Source organism: Melozone crissalis, unplaced genomic scaffold (genome assembly GCF_028551555.1).
Source record: "Melozone crissalis strain CALT ecotype California unplaced genomic scaffold, PUWL_Pcris_2 ptg000002l_1, whole genome shotgun sequence".
NCBI lineage: Eukaryota > Metazoa > Chordata > Aves > Passeriformes > Passerellidae > Melozone > Melozone crissalis.
Genome location: NW_026535780.1, coordinates 19,740,296 through 19,761,734, shown reverse-complemented (window position 1 = coordinate 19,761,734; position 21,439 = coordinate 19,740,296). Strand labels below are relative to the sequence as shown.

At 38.9% G+C, this 21,439-nt stretch overlaps 1 protein-coding gene across 2 annotated transcripts in view; it reads left to right on the top strand.

The window, feature by feature from the left end:
- Positions 1 to 21,439, top strand: part of TRIQK (triple QxxK/R motif containing) — a 57,590-nt gene that overhangs the window by 18,636 nt on the left and 17,515 nt on the right. The gene's annotated exons all lie outside the window — the stretch shown is intronic.

The window sequence follows — 21,439 nt, the reverse complement described above, 5'->3', positions numbered from 1 at the left end:
GTTTAAATATGCAGAAAACAACAAGTGTCTGGGGGAAAAAAGGTTGTTTACAATGTACATTCTCAAGGTGAAAGAGCTAGGGTTATGGGGGTGCATTCATAGTAAACTCATTTTCTTTAGACACATTGCTCTTAAGTTGGTGAAAACAAGTGTTAAAAATTATTGTAGGGAAGAATCTCATGCTGGCAGGCAAATAAACTACATAACTTAGGAGGTGTTTCTGTGATTGTAATACTCCTTAGAGAACAGAGAGCATGAATAGACAGTGCTCTGCCTTTTGCTCTGATAATGGTTGTTTCAGCTCCTACTCTGGTCATTCACTGATACCACTATAGCGTTTGCCAATGGAAATCAGTTCTCTGAACTTAATTGATGTAAGAGGGTGAGTTTGAAAATGTGTGGATATGATTTAAAACTCAAGTTTTGCAGGTGTGTTTGAGTTTTATGTGTAACCATTTTGGGCTGTCTTTTGGCCTGGTAGCTGAGCTTGGTGGAGTGAGCCCTCTAGTCTCATTATGCCATTAGGTGTATTATAGGACAAATAGGTGTATTACTGACAAATACAATCCAATATTGCCCTAATGAATATAAAAGGGCTGTTGTTTTCTGGGTTTTAGTGGGGTTTTTTTGTCATTACTGCTTGATTTTTTTGTTCTTATATAGTTTTGCATAACTGGTAATAATTCATCCATTAGTCACAGGATGGTTGAGGTTGACAGAGACCAGTGGAGGCCATCTCATCCATCTGCCCTGCTTAAGCAGGGCCACCTAGAGCTGATTGTCCAGATCAGTGTTCAGATGTTTTTTAAATATCTCCAAGTATAGGAGTTCCACAACCTCTCTTCCTGTATTTGACTATCCTCAAAGTAGAAGGTTTTTTTCTTATGTGTTTCTGTGTGTGCCCATTGCTAGTCCTGTGACAGAGCACCACTGAGAAGAGCCTGGCTCTGTCCTCTTTGCACCCTCCCGTCAAGTATTTCTATACACTGATGAAATCCTCTTTGAACCTACTCTTTTCTCCTAGGTAAGTACTCTCAGATCTCTCAGTCTTTCCTCACAGGAGAGATGCTCTAGATTCTTCATTTTAAATCTTTCTGATTCTCCTTGGCCTGATTTCATTCAAATACTTATTAGAAATTACACAGAAAGATTTTGTTTTAAATGCAGTCATTCTTTAAGACTTAGATTTGACACTTAGGTACTTTTGCAGGGATGTTTTAGTGTTAAGCTGTTCAACAGATGATCCCTCAGAACACAGAGCACCCAGGCTCAATTGTTTTGGAGATGGACATTTGGTCACCTTTTCTAAGGTAGATTATATCTAGAAACAGTAAGCAAAGTGAGGCTGCACAGGGCCTGTCTTTAAAAAAAATTAATTCATCGAATGCATTTAAAGCTCAAAATCCATGCTTGGAGTGATTACTGGCCTTCTCTTCCAGGCATTTGGTATCTATGAATTGTTGAAAACATTATGATAGATGCTGGCTGAACAGCTATTTCGTGCTGACTAATGGTGTGATGTTATTTTTTAGCTTACAACTTAATGTTTTCTAGCCTTGCTGGATAGAAGGTAACCAGATTGAAATGTTTTTCATACCTTTTTTTTGATGGAAAATGGCAGCCTTCAAGGAACAACATGTCACAAAGTCATATCAACTTCCAACACAATTTTCAGTTAGACGTTTAGTGGAGTAATTCGAAATAGAAGCAGATTTTTAATTTCATTTTGTTCCAAGCTTTCTGTTTTGTTCTGAGTTTCCATACGGCATGCCACATGTTTGCCCTGTGCCATGGTTCAAGTTCATGTTGATTACTTCAGTTCAGCCGTTTGCCTTTTTCTCTTCTCCATGAGAACAGGATCACTCATGTTTTGTTTGCCTCTGTGCCACTAGCAGTTGCTGTTTGCTTCAGTAGCATTTTCAGAGGATTCCCCCAGCACAGGGATTGATACTGTTCTTCCCTGTCAGCTGGCTTTCAGCCATCTCTCCTGACACCAGCCAAAATTTGTCTGTAGTGCCACTTAAGCTAGTGCTCCAGTATCTGACAGTGGCACTGCCTTCTCAGTGGGGAGCAGAGACAGTCTTCTAGTTATTTCAGACCAAAGTGGCAATGGCTTTGTGAAGCCTTGCCCCAGGTGGACAGGGGACAACCACAGCAACCTTTTCAAACTGGCTTTAGCTGTACCTGAGGAGGGAGGATGGCACCAAGGGATCTCTCCCTGTTCAAATCTCCATGAGCAGCCAAGGCTGTAGAAGAAACCGTGAAGAAAAGTAATTTTAACACTTCTTGCTCATCTCTCACTCACATACCCAAATATGTACCTGTAGTGCAGCAGCAAACGGGAAGCTCTTCTGCAGAGCGTTTCCTTCTCCCTGCTGCTGTTTGTGCTGCTGTGCTTAATTTGCTGGAATCTGAGGAAAGGTGTGAGGCAGTATGCATCCTTCTGCATTTATGCAGCTTAGCTCCACAAATGCTGTGAAAATAGCAACAGGTTTTGTACCATATTTGCTTTGTTTACTGTTATGTGTGCTTTAAGTTCCCAGAACAATTCCACATGTATATTTTCCATCCTTCTTCATCTGGTGTGTCACTTGCTCGGCATGGAAGCTGCAGGATTTGTGGGTAGTGTTCATGACTTGTGTGATTGTGGGATCCTAAGCAGGCATACTGAGAGGATTATAGCATAACTAAAACCTGGTCTACAAATCAGGAATAGACATACTTTTGGCTCCCATTACTATTGTGTTGCTGTAGCATAATTTTTCATGAGGAGAGGTTGTTTGCCAATCATTCAACCTTCAATTTGTAGACTCAAAGGTCTGCCTATTGTCTGTTCTATATCTCCTGACTTGCCAGCTTGATCTGGAGCTGGAGCTTATACAGGCATAGCCCGGGGGTTCTTTGGAGCAAATAAGGCTCCTCACATCCCCTGGGAAGGAGTAAGTTATGAATGAAAATGTGTTCTCTTTTTACTTTGGAAAGCACAAAGCTACTCACTTTGGTAGAGCGAGAGCGGTGACTTGGTGATGGAGGTGGTGTTCATTGGCATCACACATGGGGAGCCATGGGGCAGGGAAGGGGACTGGGTAGGAGTCCTGAGTCCTGCTGTGGCAGCGCAGGAGGAGAAAGAGCAGTGCCCACCTGAACTAACAGATAAAACTTTGTGGGTAAAGCTGGGCCTTTGTAGGTATGTAGGCACACAGTTTGTGGTATTTGGGAGTGTGGCTGCAGCCAGCCTCATCCCCAGTGGGCTGCAGCTGTGAGAAGCAGGTGAACAGCGTTGACAGCAATGAGCCATGGAGTGCTGAGCTGCACTGACCAGTCACCAAAGGGAACAGAAGGCACACAGGTACAATGCATGTAAGGTGAAAGTATAAAAGGTTGGCCTAAAGAACAGGAAGGGCAGACACTTGTAGCCCTCTGAAGTGATATGATGTTAGTCTGTATGGGCAGATGCTAAAAGCCTTCTGACATTGCATGGTGATGCTCTGTGTACCGTGAATGTCTCAGCTATGACATATGCTGTGACATATGTCTGTGGTGTGGAGAACACTGACTTGTCCAGAAGAAAGGTGCCTCATCCTAGGGCTGAGGCCGTGATGTCACTGTAGCTCTGAGATGGAGAGGAGCTTGGGGACTAGTGGTGGCCCGAACATCTCTGAGTTCCACCTCCAGCTACCAGCTGGAGCATGGACCTGTTTTCTTGTCTCCAGAGAGAAGCCCTTCTTGTGGCAGATTGCCATTTCTACCTACCCTACTACTAAAGAGTTGTCCTTACTCTTACCACTTCAACTTTTCTGTTTTCTTTTACCGTTTACCTTCTCTGTGTTTTTATGAACGTAGTGTGCCTCTATCTTCCTTGTCCTGAGTAGTGCCATTGCATACTCAAAAAAACCTGGCCACTATCAGCCTTCCTTTTCAGCTTTAAAACAGGGAAAATGTTACATTTTGATACTTTTATTTGAAATATGTTGCATACTTTGACATGAAATGTGGTTGTTTTGGATCAGGAAATGCTTATCAGAATGAAAATTTTAGATATAATTTCTGAAATAATAGCAACAGCAAAAAATGTTTGGACATTTTTGAATGTGTAGTGAAAATTTCAAAATTTCCCTGTTTCTCACAAAACAGCAATTCCCCTATCTTTTGTCTGTTAAGAAAAGGGATGGAACCAGAAGGCAACATCTACATCATTGAGATTGCTCTCCTCTGCTATAAGCAAAGATGTAGCAGGACAGATGTCAATGGAATAAAACTTCTCCAGTCTATTTTTTTAACTAGTCATAGTTTTTTCCCCTTTTTTTAATGTCAGTCACCTCTTTACTGTGGGAAAGGAAAGGAGGGGAAACAAATATTGGCTACTCAGAAAGTCTTCTACTGTTTATTTATATTGGACAAAAAAAGAAAACCAGAAATAGCAGTTCTGGTGTACTTTTTTTTTTGCATATGGAACATTACATTTGCTGTCTTGAATTTTTCTAATAAAAATCTATTACTAAGCACATAATAAAGAAAAGTAGGAAAAAAACCCATTCCTTTTGCTATTATGTGTGACTGTTGGCACGTTTTGGAATTTGAGTTGTATACTTCACAGCAATAGGCCACTGATACCATGTGTAGTTCCTTTTTCTTGGGAGGAGATTTTATGAAGAATGAATTTGGTGTCACAAAAAAAAGAACTATATCCTTTGGTCAGTTAGTGCTGTTTTGATTTTAATTTTATGCCAGTGGAATCACTTTATGGAAACTGAAGCAGGAGCAGCTGAGGAAAACACTGCTGTGAAGCAAAGCCTAGTCTGGCTATACTAATTTAATCCACATTTTGTGATGATTGGGATGTTTTTAAATATGTTCTGTGAAGGCTGATGACGAATTTTAAGCACATGCAGCTTGTGATCACATATTTTGTAAGTCCAAAGCTGCAGAGCTGTGTTTTATTGCCTTGGCTGAGAGCATAGAAGGTGATGGCAGATCTGGATATGTACTTACATATGTGAGGATATTATTTAGTTTTCATTTGTTGGGCAGACATAGACTCAGTCTGAGCAGGAGTGGGAGGGGTGGCTGCAGATCCAGAGGACTGTGGAAATGTGTTCACACACCTTGAAGAGAAGCTAAGGAGAAGGGTTGTGTATCTAAACTCTTGGCTCCCATCCCTTCTCCACAAACAAGCAAAGTTTCTTTGAGCTTGTTTGATTATACTACTTTTACTATATGTTCAGACTACACTTGTTTAGTACTCATATACAGATGGAGGCTCATAGACTGCTCTTATTTTAATCTCATCAACAATATCACTGTTTCACTCAATGGAGTTGCTACAAATTGGTATAGGTGTAAATGAGAGTGAAATTTGACATGTTTCCAGTTGCTGAACTGGCTTTCAGCATGGTGTTACTTAAAGCATTTGCAATTCCTGTAAGGTGTGCAGTGTCTACAGGGCTGTTGCAATGTTATATATTTGTGTTTGTACTTACTCTCACCTTCATTCAATTCTTCAATGAATTCATTTCTGTAGTCAAAGTCAACCGAGAAAAAACTCTTATAATCCTTTACAAAATACATAACATTTTCACTATAGACAGACACATGTAAGCATGTATATATTGCATTCAGAGGCAGAGCAGTTTAACATTTTTAGAAATTCTTTCACCAGGCTTTGAAAATCTTAGCTCATGTGTAAAAGCTGGACTTCAAAGTACTCTCATCTCAGTGTGAATATGTAAATCTAATTTTAGGCACCCATTTCTAAAAAATCCCAGACATAATTTTTCGTTGTGTACAGTGTTCACATATGCACATTTTCTGTGTGTGGTGCATGTGCTTATATTTGTAGGTGCTATTGCATTAATATAAATGCAAGGAGAGTTGGGCAGTGAACTACAAATTGGATTTCCTCTCATTTCATCATAACAAAGCAGTGAAGCAGGCATGAGAATGAAATGCTCAGCACAGATACATCTCTCAGGATGTGCTTAATAGATATTTAAGGTGAACATAATTCATAGTTGTAACTGCATTTCTTTAGCTACAATGCTATGAAAAGTGGCTCTGGGTTTTTTGGGTGCAGTTAAGTTTTGATCCAGCCATTGTCCTACCATGGAAGGTGGTGGTCTCTGCTGCTCCTCCCTGTCTGGGCTAGCAGGAATGAAGGCAGCAGAGTCTGACAAGCTTTGCAGGGGCAGTGGTCTAAGAAGAAAGACATAAGAGTCACCTTGGATCAAGTCAAGAGGTTTAACTGAAGGGATTTTTGTATTTCATGCTTCAGGATGTGACCACATGCGTTACACAGTTCATCAGGTATTGCACCTATTTATGGCCTTGAAAGAATGTGTTAGATGTCCATGTTCAGGAAAAGCATGACCACAGAATAGTCATCTGGCTTTTGTAATGAATTGAATGTAATGAATCACATTAGTGATTGGTATCATGCAGTCCATTAATTGCGTGCTGTCATGGATTTCTGTAACAGGATTGTATTAAAAATATTTTTCTTTTCAGTGGAAGCTTTTGCTTGTATTGTGCCTTATTTTGGAAGAAAATTAGGAACGGGCTGCATTGTACTTTTCAAGGTCTTGAACTATTTATGGGATTGTCTGCTCAGCTCTACATATTGCTTGCAGGCTTAAAGTGTTGGATAAGAAAAGAACTTAGAGGGCAGAAGGAGAATGGTCTTAGGAAGCTCAAACTGCTAGAATGAAAATAAGAAAAGGCATTTGCTTGATTTGAATTACAGTCACAGAAATCTCAAACATAATGTGACTACCTTTTATTTGATGGTTAAGGCTGATTAAAATAAGCACTATTGAAAGTATTCACACATTCAAAGTTATTTTCAGATATTTCATTTGTGTAGTATGTTGAATCAGTACAGAAAAGCACCGTGAAGTGAACGAAGAGCTCTACAATAAGTGGAATGTGGGAAAACAAATAATTTCCCCTGATTGAGCACTCTGGTTTCGCTTAATAAATTTGCAGATAATATAAAGCAAGTCACTAATCTGTTGCTTAATTTTTGAAATACTTTACTTGAAATCTGGTCCTTGTCATTATCTCAGTTACATAGATACCCTATTCACTATGGGACCAGCTGAGGGATTTTGCTCAGCTAAGCTACTGATACTGTTCTAGAATAACTCATAGAGTAAGCAATAGTATTTTCAAGAATTTTGACTGCCTGTTAAATAGGCAAAGTGAAAAAGCCTGGCTTTTCGTTCATTTATTTTCTGTGAATATCTTATCATTATCAGCATATTTGCATTGGTGATGTAAGATTTGTACCAAAACTGATATTTTCAGTTGCAATATTTGGTTTTACATAACCTAAGTAACAATAATTTTAGAATACATAAGGAGGTTTTTTGTTAGAAATAATTTCTTGTGATATTTTAACCGAATACCTGTGGGCCATTCATAAGCATTGGTGTTTGGATGATCTAGGGTGTGATAGGTAAGAGGATGTGACACAGATTGTCAGTAAATCACTTGCTCAGGTTCAGCCTAGGTGATAGTCACGGGAAGATGGTAACTGCCTGGCAGATGCTGGGTGGCATTTATGATGCGATGTTTGTGCATTCAGTTCCTAGTGGAGAAGTGTTGAAAAACATCATTATTTGTTGGCAGTCAAAACAGAGAGGAGCTGGATAATGAACTAGCATATGGAGTGAAACAGTGTCTCAGCAATAGACTAGTCCCTTCAGCTCAAGGTTACAGCATACTGGTAAGAGGCCCAGATTTAGTGAAGCTGTTTTGAGTAAGTCTGAGCTCACACTGTGCATTAAACCCTTCAGCTTTGGGCCTCTTGAGCACAGTCCTTGACTTGATCTATCTCTTATCAGCACTAATTAACCTGGCCATGATGCTGTGTACTGTGGCAATGCATCTCCTGCTTGCGCCTTACTAGTTCACATTACAGGCAGAACGAGTCTGAGCTGTCAGTGTAGACCTGGCCTGAGGGATCTGCAGTCACTATGAACTGAAGAGCAGGGAGAAGTTTGAAGTTAAAGTAGAATGTAAGCAGGGCCTTTTGCAGGCACTGAGTGGAGATGTGTAAGAATAATCTCTACAGGCTTCTGTTCTAACAGGTGAATGGTGAGAGTTTTGGGCTGATGATTCATTTCTGCGCTTGTAGGTTAAGCAAGAATTGTACTGCTTTCTGGCACAGAGGTCGAATAACCTTAAACTCTTTTATCCCTAAAACAGAGGGGCTGCTTGCACTCTGCTTATAGAAAATTGCTCCAGGCAATTTTCAGTTCCTTCTTAAGCCACATGTAGAATTACTTGGGAGAGAGTGACAGTGGACACATGTGTCAGAGACTGTTGTAACAATTGGAGTGAGCATACCCTTTAATTCCAGTTCCCGTTGTCCAAATATATTGGTGCACCTGCAACCTGATATTCAGAGGGTACAGTTCAACATTACAAAGTGACCTTTAACAATGCCTACCTCTCTCTCCTTGTTCCTACCACCATGTCACAGTGTATAGTATACCATCCTCTGGGATGGCAGAGCTGTTTGTATGCCATTTTGATCCAGCTTTAAGTAAAACATGTGTTGAGTAGTTTGTGAGGTTGAGTGAATTCCCTGATCTGCTTCATCATCTGGCTGCTTGCACCAGCTAATACACATCAAAGCCAGGACAGCACGCTGCAGGAACTGGTGTGGCAAAACTCAGGCCAGCAAGTGCCATAAGCCAGTATTGCTGTTGAACACTTTGCAAAGCTGAGCCACATGTCAGCTGAGTTTAGGAAGAGTTGTTATTCCATATAACATGCAGATTGAACAGATTAGGAAGCGTAAAAAGGATTTCTGCCCTGTGTTAATTTCCCTCACTTTCTCAGAATCAGTTTTGATCTCAATCCAGTGGCCTCTGTAGGTCAGATCAGGCCTACAGGCTGTGTTACTTTATGAATTACAACTACAATAGGTTAAATCCACATATTTTTAGAGGTATTTTACACTGTCTTCAGTAAGCAATGATGTTGCCTTTCCTACATGTGGAAGGCATAACAAAACCTGAATGCAGTCCTGTTTTTGGCATAGCCTTTTCCATAACATTCAGGTGTAGTGCAGTGGTGTTTTGCCTGCTAAGCAGTGGAAAGAGGTGGAGGGAAATGGCAACCCCCAACTAGTGGGGTTGTCTCTGAAGAAATACTTTTGCAGAAAAGATTGGCTGCTGTCCTCTCTGTCTTTTCTGGAATAGATGAGGACTGTGCAAACTAGAATGCACAGAGAGAAACATTGAATAAATTGCAAATCAAATAGAACTGAAGGTACAATCCTTAACATACTTCATAGTGTGAAGTGTCTCAGAAAATCCACCTGTTAAGTACAATACCAGATGGAAAAGATTGGTAAAGTTACAAGAAAGACTCATGTCTGTGATACACGAGGCTCTGTGTGTCTTGATAGACAGCTTTGAAAACCACAGACCTTGTAGCATATATATTCCATGGAAGATCTTCTATCCAAATGATTTAATGGAAGAAAAAAATATAACTCATGTTCGTGTAGAGAAAATTATCAAATTCTAATGAGTAATCATCATGAAAAGACAAAGAAGGAAATGCTTTCATGTATTCCTCGGAGAGGGAAAATAAAACATTTTAGTTCTTACAAAAGCAGAAAAAATGTATCCCACAGAGGGTTGTCTTCCTCATCTTATTTCTGTCCCAGATGAAAAAAGAGAAATTAAAAGTATAGTTTAATGTTAATTTTTTTTTTTTTTTTGCTTTATTCAGCTACCTTTCAGGTAATTTTTAGTCTGCGGAGAAACACTTCCTACAGTCAAGAGACCATGAGTAGGAAGGTTGGATTTTCTCGTGGTAGAAATTTGGGACAGGTATCACACTACTGAATTTAGCAGTTATTTCAGATGCTTATCCTTATAACTGGGAGCAAAATCCAATCCATAAGTCTGAAGATAAAATTAATAACATTTTGGTGCTGGAAAAGCTAATTATGTTTCTTCACCATTTTTTGTTTATGGTCAAAGTGGTATCAACTGTGGACGTTGATGACCAGCAAGTTCACAACCAGTGATATCAAATCATTGGCTGGAAATCTTAGTGGAAAGGTTCCCTTGCTCCTAGTGATTACTCATGGTCTTGAAAAAAGTGTACTTCATCCTTGTATGTATTTAAAGTAATGATAAAAGATATTGAAGCCATTAAATAGGTTACTGTGGACTCTGAGTTTGAAGTATTGAGTACTGTTTTGCTCATCTGTGTTTAAGAAAGATGAATTGGAAGTGAAGAAATGCTGAAAGAACTACTAGGAAAGACCAAGAAGAGCCTTGTTTAGAAGAGCTGAACACAAATTAAGACAAATATGGTTCCTTTTGGAACTTCCCAAGTAAACACATGGGAAAGACACAGTCCATATATATTCAGTCCATAACTGTATAAATTGTTCATAAAGAAACATAACAGGAAACAGAAGGCAGTTTCTTACCAATAGGAGATTGAACTTCTTGGGTAATGTCCTATTGGTAGACTAAAGAAAAAAATATAAGATAAAACAACTAAACCCCCCCCCCCCCCAAAAAAAAACCTCCCAAACTAAAAGTTCTAACTTGTTTTCCAACTCATCATTTTCTATAATCAGTTTTAAAGAAAACAGAATGATACATGTGCCTTCTCTAGCAAAGCACTGGATTTCAGTAGTTCACCAAGTCCTTCCTAGTCATATGTTCCATATGGACAAAGTTTCACTGTGAAGTGGAGCAGCTTTCATAGATATTTATAGCAAGAGAATGCATTTGGAAGGATTACCATAACTTTCTAACTGAAGTTTTACTTGTGGAAAAATTAATACTGAATATTTTTACCAAAATCAAGATTTCAGGAGAGCTGACAACATAATCTTGAATTTCACTGGTTTTTCCTTTTTTTTTTTTCTTTTTCCTTTGGAGAGAACATGAAATTCATGCTGAAAGGAGAGAGATAAGGGAGAAGGAACACATTTTAATCATAACACTAAACTTTGTGTTTTAGTGCCTGTGTTCTCAACACAGTGTGGTGAAGCTATCACGATATTTCCACAGCATCATTTTTTTCTGTTTGTTTTGGGGACTTTTTAATAAATTGTTGAGTGTATGTTTGGTGTTGCTGCACTTTTTGTTCTTTGTATTACAGAAGTGCAGTACCTAATAGTCTAGTGGTAAGTATAGTGTGCAGTTTATCAGGGGATCCCCAGTTGTACATCTTAGACAGGACTTTCTTGTGTTACCCATTGGTCCTAGCTGTTACAGCATGTCCCAGTGGCAGGATGTGACACGGGTATTTTGTCACAAAAATCTCAGTAGGAAACTAAAAGGAGCTCATAACCACATACTTCTAGCAATTAGCTCATCTCCAGGGAGTGACAGAAAAGAAAAACACATAGTGTATGTAGGTTGTCAAGGAACCTAAGAACATATTTTATTTAGTAAGTAAAAAGGAAGATTTTCAAACAGTTTACAGCAGGTGCCAAAGATGGTGGCATAAGGGCATGGTAATATGTTCTATCTCCACTGCATATATCACTGACTGAGGTGCTTTCTTTAGGCGGAGTTTTCTTTCTCCACCTGTTTGTTACACAGCATATGCAAAGCCAGCAATTTGCCAAGTATTATTTTAACTTAGTTTATCACAGTTTGAAAGAAATTCATGCAGGTGTGCAGCAGTTACTGGAATCTTCCCCACAGAATTGCTCATATCTTGGAAGTGTACACCAGTGTGGAGGACATAGGAAGAGCTCTGTTCTCAGTAAATCTTGGAATAGGTTGATATATTGGCTAGACTGGGTTATAGCAGAGTAAACACCTGGAATGGAAAGTGATGAAGACACATGTATGTCTGGGGACTGTTGGTCACTAACACAGTGGTGTGTCAACTAGGGCTGCCATTTGAGCAGTGTTTGAACTCAAATGTTGTAGTAATACTGTTTTAATAATTTAGTGTTGTCTGCTCTGCATTTGCAAAAACCCTTTGCTAAATTCTTAGAACTGACATAATGAGATTCAGTGGCTTTTTTTTGGCTCTAGGAAAGGCATGTCTGTCACAAGGACCGTGTTGTTACTGAAAGTGACGTTGTGTCTCTTTTCTTCTGAAGAATGGAGCTGTTGAAAAACTGACCATAGGGAGGGGGTGTGGCTTTTTTGTTGTTGTTATGTGTTCTTGTACCTACCTATCTATCTGCAAAATGAGACATTCACAGAAACGTTTCATTCCAAATGTGAGACAAACCTCTAGGTTGCAAAGAACTGAAAAATTACTTTGTAAAAGAAATACATTGACTATTTTTCACTCTGCATGTTATATATAATGAAGGTGTCCTTTCTGGTGTGTTTAAAGAACAGAATCAGCCAGATTGAGGAATGTCAATAGAGGACCACTCAGAGAGTTTACAAATAAACTCTCATCTGCACAGGACACTGCCTGTCCTGTCTGCTGGGAGCCCACCTGGGAGATGGGGGTTCCTCTGTGCTGATGGTTTGCATCAGGGCTCTCTCACAGGAGTTGAACTAAGACTGTCACTGGCCACCTAATGGTGCATGGCTGATGTTCTGTGTCTTGTGTCACATGCTAGACCACACTAGGTGACTCTGGACAGAGGGACTTCATCAGGGGAATGCAGGGGGTGGCACATAGGACCTTTGTGATCAGAGCAGTGTCCACATACAGTTTGTGAGGAACCAAACATAGCTAAAAGTTAGTTATCTGTTTAATTCTGTTTAATTTTGTATGCTTTTAATTCCAGAAACTGAGACTGCTTTGTCCATGGGTTTATAAATATTTAACACACATTTTTAATGAATAAGAAATTGAATTTAAGGGTCAGTAGCAGATTCAGTTACTTTTTCAGGTACTTGTTTAATTATTTCTCTTTATATTTGTAAATGTAATTTTAAAATCTTTAAAAATAATTTAATGTAAGCCATCAGAGAATCATCTCCAATAGATAACATTCATGTGTGTTTTTACTTCTATTATACCATTAGACTATGATCTCAAGAGTTTTTGATGAGTACCAAAGTCTTGCAAGGAAAAGAGATTTCCCAAGGTCATACAGTAGTTTTATGAAAGACTCAGGAATAGAAGACAGCTCCATGCTTTATCTGATCTAATCAAATAGTTTTGCAGATGGTAGAATTTTTTCCTAAACAGTCTTTCCATCTTTTGTTTGTTTCCTACAAGAGACATCATACTTAAAAGATCATCCTGTGGACTAAAGGTTTGGAAAAAAGGATACTGGGAGCAAGCCTTGATTCTTTGAGTAGATTGCCCTAATACATGCCTTTCACCATTTAAATAATTTATAATATAGTGATGTTCAAAGTAAGGCTATTACTGAAACCAACTGATTTTATTCATTAAAATATCAACAGAGCAGTGATCCTGATGCAAATGGTGAAACAAAATCAAAAGGTTTCTGATAAAATCATTACCATCACTGTGATATCGGTTATTGAAAAAAATGAAACATATAGGTTACTTGACAAAATTGTATTTCCAAAGAGAAGGTTTGAAGTGAAGCCTAGCTATTCTTCACTGTGTATTTTAAACTGCAGTATTTGTGAAGGATTCCAGACATTCACCTGTCAGGCAGTAAGTCCAGTCCCAAAGTTAGGAGTAAGATGCCATTGTTTAACTATACACACACGTGTAGTTCCTTTTCTGTGAGCCTTCAGAAAGGTAAAAGGACGGAGTTGAAGGTCTGAAAAATTAAATTTAAAAGTTAGATAGGCTCCTCTGTCCTATTATCTTAACACCCATCTCATCACTGACAGAAATCTGGTTTGGCTCTTGAAGGTAAAATTCTGTCTCCTAATATGCCTTCAAGACATTATTACACCTTTAGTTGTCAGGTCCATAAACCATTATTCTAGGTGCTCATAAATATGCATTTCCTTTACACTTTTAAGTAAGCTGCTATGGCTGTCATTCACTTTTAGTTAAGACCTGTCAGGTGGTGTTTCTGTTGAAGGAAAGAAGTTTAAATTATGGGTGAACTGAAGATATGTAGTTCTTAGGCATGCTAAAATTATGAGTGAGTTGTAGAGATTATTCCTCACAAGTAATTTTAGGATCCCAAGGGATAATGGTGATGTGTATAAGAGATGTTCCCTTCTTGCCTAATTCCATTAAAAGCTTCTGATTTCTGCATTGCTGGAGTGAGATTCCAAAAATCTGCTTTTCTATCTTGCATAATCACTTTCCCAGTATCCTGTGACATCCACCTCTGCTACGACTGTCAGTGCATTGACTTCTGGAGTGACAGTGATATGTAGGTCTGACGAAGCGTCCTTTGCAATGTGCTTCATTGAAGTGAGAACTGCAAATGCTGGCAGCATTACTGGAAACCTTTTCCTTAAGCAGAATTAATAAATTACACTTTGTATTTTGGGATGGATTTGTTATATACAGCTGGTCCAGAATGATATGACTTACTAGTAAGAAATGAATCTGCATCTTGGCAGAGAGCATTCTATTTATTTTCAATTCTGAGAAGAGCATTATCCACTGGATAAGACACTGGATCAGAAGTTAAGGTATTCAGGATCACAGTTTTGCTATTCTTGTGGTGTCTGACTTCTTGCAGGTCTCCTTACTCAGATGTTTTCTTCCTTTCACTTTCCAAGCATGGTTGTGATTATTCATAGGGTAGCCCCCTCAGCTCTTGCAGGTCTTCTGCTTCTGGGTGAACAACATGAATCCTATCCCTTGTACTAAATCGATAAATTTAGTCTGTTCCCCACAACTTCTAGCTCCAGTCCAGGCTTTGTTTGGTTCAGACCTGGGAAGATTTTCTTTAGCAAGTTGTGACCAGTGGTGAATTAATGTAAACTTGGCAGCGAAGTCTCAGGTTAACGTTTAAAGGGATTTCTGCCCAACAAAGCAGGTGTAACAGAGAAGTGGCCCTGGCTTCTCCTGAGCTGTACTGTCTCTGGTGCTCTGTCTCTGGTTCATCATCTGACTTTGTTAATCTTTGTTTACTGGAAGGCTTTGTTTGCTTCTCATAAAATCAGATACGTTCTTTAATACTGTTCAAATAGTGCCATCCTGTTGTGTGTGAGAACAGAAAACTGAAGCTGGTAGAAACAGATGTGATGTGGTATTTGCAGTGAAAGTCCTCTTTATGTTTCATGTGGCCTCATCTGTTCCCTGAGTTGCTCAGGTTTTCCATACCACCTCCAAGACCTCTCTGTTCCTGTTGGGAAAAAGAAGCTGTGGGTCACAAATTGTGTCATTCCCTTCCTGGACGAGTTGTCACCATCCTTCCTTTAAGCAAAGCCCCGCAGCAGAAAGGTTAGTGAGGTATTGTTGGGGATGTCTGTGCCTCCTTGGAGGGTGCTTGTGGAGAAGCATCAGACATGGGAGAAGGGATGACTCCAGGTTCCTGTGGTGCCACAGTCCCTCATGACACAGTCCCTGGGTCATGCCCCAGGGACTGGCCCCAGTCACCTAATAAGGTTAGACATGTCAGGTAGTGTGTTATCAGCTGCAGCAGAGAGACAGCCTCCTCTCCTGAAATACCAGTGACTCTTCAGCCAGAAGGTTTAACAGTGTTGCTACAGTACTCGGTAATGTGGTGCTTATTCAGTAACCATTTTTGGAATGACTTAGTAGTGTTGTCTGGCAGTAGCACAATACACACCAGAGTAATTAGGAAGAAGTTTAAAATTACTGGTAGTGAAGAAATTTTTCAGGCACTGGTTGATTTGGTCTTGCTTAATGCCAGAGATGTGGTCTGGAAGAATTTCTTGACAGTTCATATAGGCTAGGGCTGCTGAACAGATTTTATTCAGTGAGGAATGAAGGAAGGCGACATCCTTTTGACCAGGATCCTTTTGATCCTGGTGCTAGAATCATATACATATAGAATCATATATATGTTGATTTTTTTCCTAAAAACATAACCCAGTGAGTATCTGACTTCTCCTTTATTGATTTAGTGATTTTAGTTGTTTCTGTTCTGTTCAAGGTCAAAAGACAGTAATTAATATAAGACAATGGTAGAAATTTCTGTCTCTGGAGTTGCAGAGATAAGAAGAGCAGAGAAGATATTTTGTGGAACATCTGTTACATAGATGTACTTGATTGTGGGGCAACTGAATAGGGTGACTTGGTTTTCAGTCTCTGTATTTTCCTTTTTTGTCTTTAAGTGCTGTCAATAGAGAACTATGAGTAGTATTTTCCTACCTTCCTGCCTAAGCACAGGCCAGTGTTTATTGGAGCTAACCTCTGGTAATTATAAAGCCAACATCACAGTAACAAGCAGACAGATGGAACATATAATATTCATAAATTATTGATAGCAGCTTCCTCATCCTTCACAGTAAGCTCTTCAAAGTAGGGACAGTTTCTTGTAAGGATCCACAGTCCAACAGGGAGATCAGCAACAGCCAATGTGTTTTGTCAAATCAGTTCAGTTTTCTTCTCTGATAGAGTAGCAAACTTAGCATTGATGGGGAAGAGGAAGACGTGCCTTTTACCTTGACCTTGTCAATGTATTCTGGTAAAAAACTAGAGATATATGAATATTAAGCTACTGCAAGATGGGTACCAAACTAATATGAAAGCTGTTCTCAGTAGTTACTAGTGGATCCAGAGTGGCCTGGACCCAGTATTTTAATTGGCAGTGGGACGATGATTTTAGTCTGCGAATTATATCAGTATGAGAGGTAAATTCAAACTAAATTTTAGAAATCAGGGAAATGTCTTGGAAAAATAAAATAAAATACAACAGAAGAAGGGCAAGTTTCTTAACTGTGGCATAAATATTCAACCTACAAACTAAGGGTAAGAAATGCTTATGCAATAATCTTGGAGAAAGGCTTTATAACAGTGAGTAGAGTCACAGGCAGACTGTGACTCTACAGTGTGATTGAATGTGATTGAATGTGTAACAAAAGATAAAAGATACCAAGAAGATCTGCTTCCACTTTTGAGGGGGCTATATCACATTTCCTCTGTTTGCAGCCACCCATTAATAAAGTCATTGTAAGCCAAATTGCAGCCGGGTGCAGCCTGAATCAGAGGCAGGAAGACTCATTGTATTCTGCGTGTCTCTCCTACCACACCTTATGCTGCCTTTTCCACACCTCTTATAATCAAAGAAACAGTACAATAGTTTCTGGTCCCCAAAAATCATCTCATCAACTGTTTGATAAAAATGTGGCTTTTAATTTCATTGATAGTGAATACTTCACAGAATCATAGAGGGGTTTGTGTTGCAAGGGACCTTATCTTGTTGTGAGCCCTGCCATGAGATGTATCTCATCTGCCATGGGCAGAGATACATCTCACCAGATGAGGTTACTCAGTGCTCTATCCAACCTGACCTTAGACACTTCCAGGGATGGGGTATCCACAACTTCTCTGGGCAATCTTTTCCAGCCTCACCACCCTCACAACAGAGATTTTTTTTTTTTCTAATATCTAATCTAAACCTACTCTCTTTCAATTTTGGGACCATTCTCTCTTGACTTGTTACTATGTCCTCTTATAAATAGTCTCTGCAGTAGTAGTTTTGGTTTGCTTTCTGCATTTTCAGAATTCATACTAAAATGTGGTTGCTTATATGCAAGTGTAACTGCAAGCAGTTGTTCCATAGCAAAGTTGTACAAATGTACTCAAAACAACATGTAGATAGTAATGTATGTATATATTATGTAGGTGGAGAAGAAAGAAGCTAAATGCCCACCCAGTTTCAGTTGATCTGTTTCAAATCAATTGTGTTCATTTATTTTTAAGAAAGGTATTTAATGTTTTCATAGTTGTCTGTTTGAGTAGGAAATGCTAACAAGATTGTTGGAGAGGTTAACTGAAGAGCTGCATCCTGTGTGTGGAGGCTCCTTTTACTTGGAGCCAGTACTGTTTAATGGCTGTAGGTATGCACATGTTGGACTTAAGCACAGGATTGCAACAGATAGTTTAGCACTGAAAGGCATTAAAAAGGACTGCCTATCAAATAGTAGTAGTAAGCATCAATAATTTTAGTGTTGTTCTTCAGATCTTTCATTATAGTCTTACAGTTAATTGAGTATTTCTGCAGGTATTGAAAACAAATTTCCTGAATAATTAGCTGATTTATTGTTTTCGTTTGTTGACTGTACATTATTAATAATTGGTTTCCTGAATTTATTTTCTTAAATATTTATATAGATTTTTAAAATATTCCTTAAGTATCAGAATAGGTGCTAATTTATATATGTTCTTAATTACTTGTTACAATCAAAGTACGGCTAATAAAATTTTAAATGTAAACCAATTTTTAATGAAAAGCTGCTTTTCATGGCAACTCATAGAAAATTTGAGGGATTTTCTGCTTCTAGTCAGAATACTATATTTAACAAATATTACCAGACTTCTGGTTTGGAATCAGGGAAAGATAGCAATAATTAAATGGGTATATTTTGATGTACTTAAGAATGCAGTATATTTTGGAGTTTTTAAATCTTGCATGCAGCATAAAACGAAGTTATTCATTTTAATGCATCCTTCTTGTTGGCTTAAAGCTGAAATATAGTTGCTTGAAAATTAATTTACCCCTCATGAATGACTGGTTGGATTATCTTCGTAGCATTAAATGTCAACCCTGAGCTCAGAGCACATTGTGTCTACAGTAAAAAGTTGTCCCTGAGCACTTAATGTTGTGTTAAATGATGATGTGTCCTTTGCAAATGTATTATTAGTGTCAAGCTGTTCCGTCTCTCAAGATTGAAAAATGGTCAGTGATTTGAGCTGCCATTAAACCTGAATAAAATAGAGAGGTTGTGGGGGGTTTTCATGCTTTTTCTTAGTACAGACACAGTCTTGTGTAGGTATAAGACATATAAAAATCTTCCTGTTAACCTAAGACTCTAAAAACTCCCTTTGGAATCACAGCAATTAAAAAGAAGAAAATCTTACTTCTGCTTCTCAGGAAAAGAATGGTCATTGAATTTATCTGTGTGACGCTCATAACACAAAACACAATAATAAATACTTGAGAGCTTGATCTTGTTTCCATAGGTGTGAGCTAGGGCTGTGTTGCCAATTCTCAGATAGAGGTTATAAAACTGTTACTGCTGTGTGGTTTGCCAACTGATTTTTACTGAAGTTAGGCTTGAAATTCCCATGGAACCTTGTTTTTCTGAGTTTCCTCAACATTCTAAATAAATAGTTATTTTCAGAATGAAGCAGGCATGTTGAAGATGTGTTCTGTGAGAGTAGAGTTTCACAGAGTTTCACAGGGTTGAAATAAATTCTATTATTCAGTGAGTATACAATGACTGAATTAAAATCTCTCAAAGATCATAGAATTAAATACTTGTTCGTGCACTTTAGGAGGCAGGTGTGTAGGTGCTTCTGTGGTTTTCAATGGTGTTACAAAGCACTTTAGAAAACACTTCTTTCCCCATGCCAGACACCTAACTTGCTGGCATTTAGAAAGGCACTTAAGGAAAAGTTGTACTGCTATGTATGAGATGATAGAGCTCAGTTTTTGATCTCATACTCAGTTTTTCTTACATCCCAGGGCATGTAAGAAAATAAATGCTTGCCTTTACTCCTACTAAAACACAAACTACTCTAAAATTAGGGAATTGATGGTAGTGCAAACTGATTTGAACCTTTTAGTCCATTGACTTGCTGTTTGCAGACCCTGCTGAATTCCTTGGGTGCACTTTAGTTCCATTGCAATGGTGGCATTAAGGTACTTCAGGCAACATGATTTTATGGCTAAATTCTCTCAGCTGTCAGCCATTCAGCTGGTTTTACGGAATTGATTCCCTGATAGTTGAAAGAGGCAAGTGCCATGCAAATGCAGAAGAAAACACGGAGGACGTGGACATACATCTAGTGAAGGGTCAGGATGTCCATCTGGAGTGCAGCATGTACAAGAAGAGGCTGAGAGACCTGTCTTTACAGCTTTAGGAAGAGAAAGCTGAGATGTTACTGCTGTTTACAAGTACTTAATAGATTAAGGCCACAGGCAGGGTGAAGCCTAACTTTTCTCAAAGGTGCGCAATGGTAGGACAAAAGGCAAGTTAGAGAATATTCTTAGTAGGTAGGTGAAAAATATTTTTACTAAAAGGATGACCCAATGTTGGGAAAAGTTTCTTAGGGAAGTTGTGGAATCTCTACCTTTGGAAATACTAAAAACTCAGCTGGATAAGCTCAGCTAGACTTGCTCCCAGACGCACTGGAGCTGACTTTCAGGTTGAATGCAGTTTAAAAACTGGCTCTGTTCTGAGCAGAGGGATGGATCATATGACCCCCAGGAATGTCTTCTAGCCTGTCTCCTGAGACTGTAGCTTAAAGCAGGACCATAGCTGGTACAGGGGAGCGGTTCTGAAGAGGCGGTGTGCTAATTATGGTACAGAGTGCAGGGGCTCTGTAGCACAGGCATAGCTAACTGGCTTGGGAACCAGTACCTCATAGCTGGGCAGGGATGGAATTCAGGCTGTCGTTTTCAATGCAATTCACAGTCCCTTCAATGCTCTATAGTACTAATAATACCAAAGATAATTACTTCAAAGGTAATTTGGCTGTGTTTTTAATGTCTTGAATCAAGATAAAGTCATGTAGGAACTGGTTCTTCTTCTCTGTTTATTGCTTAGAACTGTTTCCCTGGTTCATATTTATTCTCCTTAACCTTAGAGTTTAAGCCAACCCACCTGACTTGGATTCTGAACATCTCTAGTTGTTCTTGACAGTGAAACAGGCAGCACCAGGGAGCTCTTTAGGTTGTGCTAGGCTGCTGTCACTCGCTCTTTGGAGAAGTCGCTCTGTGGGAGTTAAAGAGAGACCTAAACTAGCAATTACCTAGAACTGAACTCAGGTGTAATGGGTGTGATATTCTGTGTCTTGCATATAGGGAGATTGTGGAGGATGGCGTGACTGAACCTTCCTCCATCCTGGGCCTTTTTTCATGCTAATGAGATCTAATTCTCCCTTACCTCTATTACTGCAGGTAAAAGGATGGGATGCTTGAAGTCAAACCCTGAAAAGACCAGAAGTCCATTTTCTTGTTCTGTTTGTTCTGTGGGGTTTTATGGAGGGTTTCTGGAACCTTCACTAATTCATATCAATAATCACGATAAACCAATTGATTTCGGCTTAACTAGGTGTGTGATTTCACACTTGCAGTTTGTCAGTAAGTCTTGCCACAATCTGTCTTTAGTTTCTAATTAGATATGTATGTATTTTAGTATGGTTTTCAGTATCAGTTACAGTAAAGTACTTTAGTTAAACTGCTACTGGTAACTAAAATTTACCCTCTAGTTGTAGTTTTATTGATCCTTAAGCAGTACTTTAACATATGAAATGGATTGCTAATGTACGGAAAACATCTTACTAATGTTCTGAGTATGACTATAATACCAGCACAGAAAGATTCAGGACAGCAGTTTGTTGGTTGTTACAAATTATACTGAAAGTGTTGAAAGGAATTTTAAATCTGTAGCGT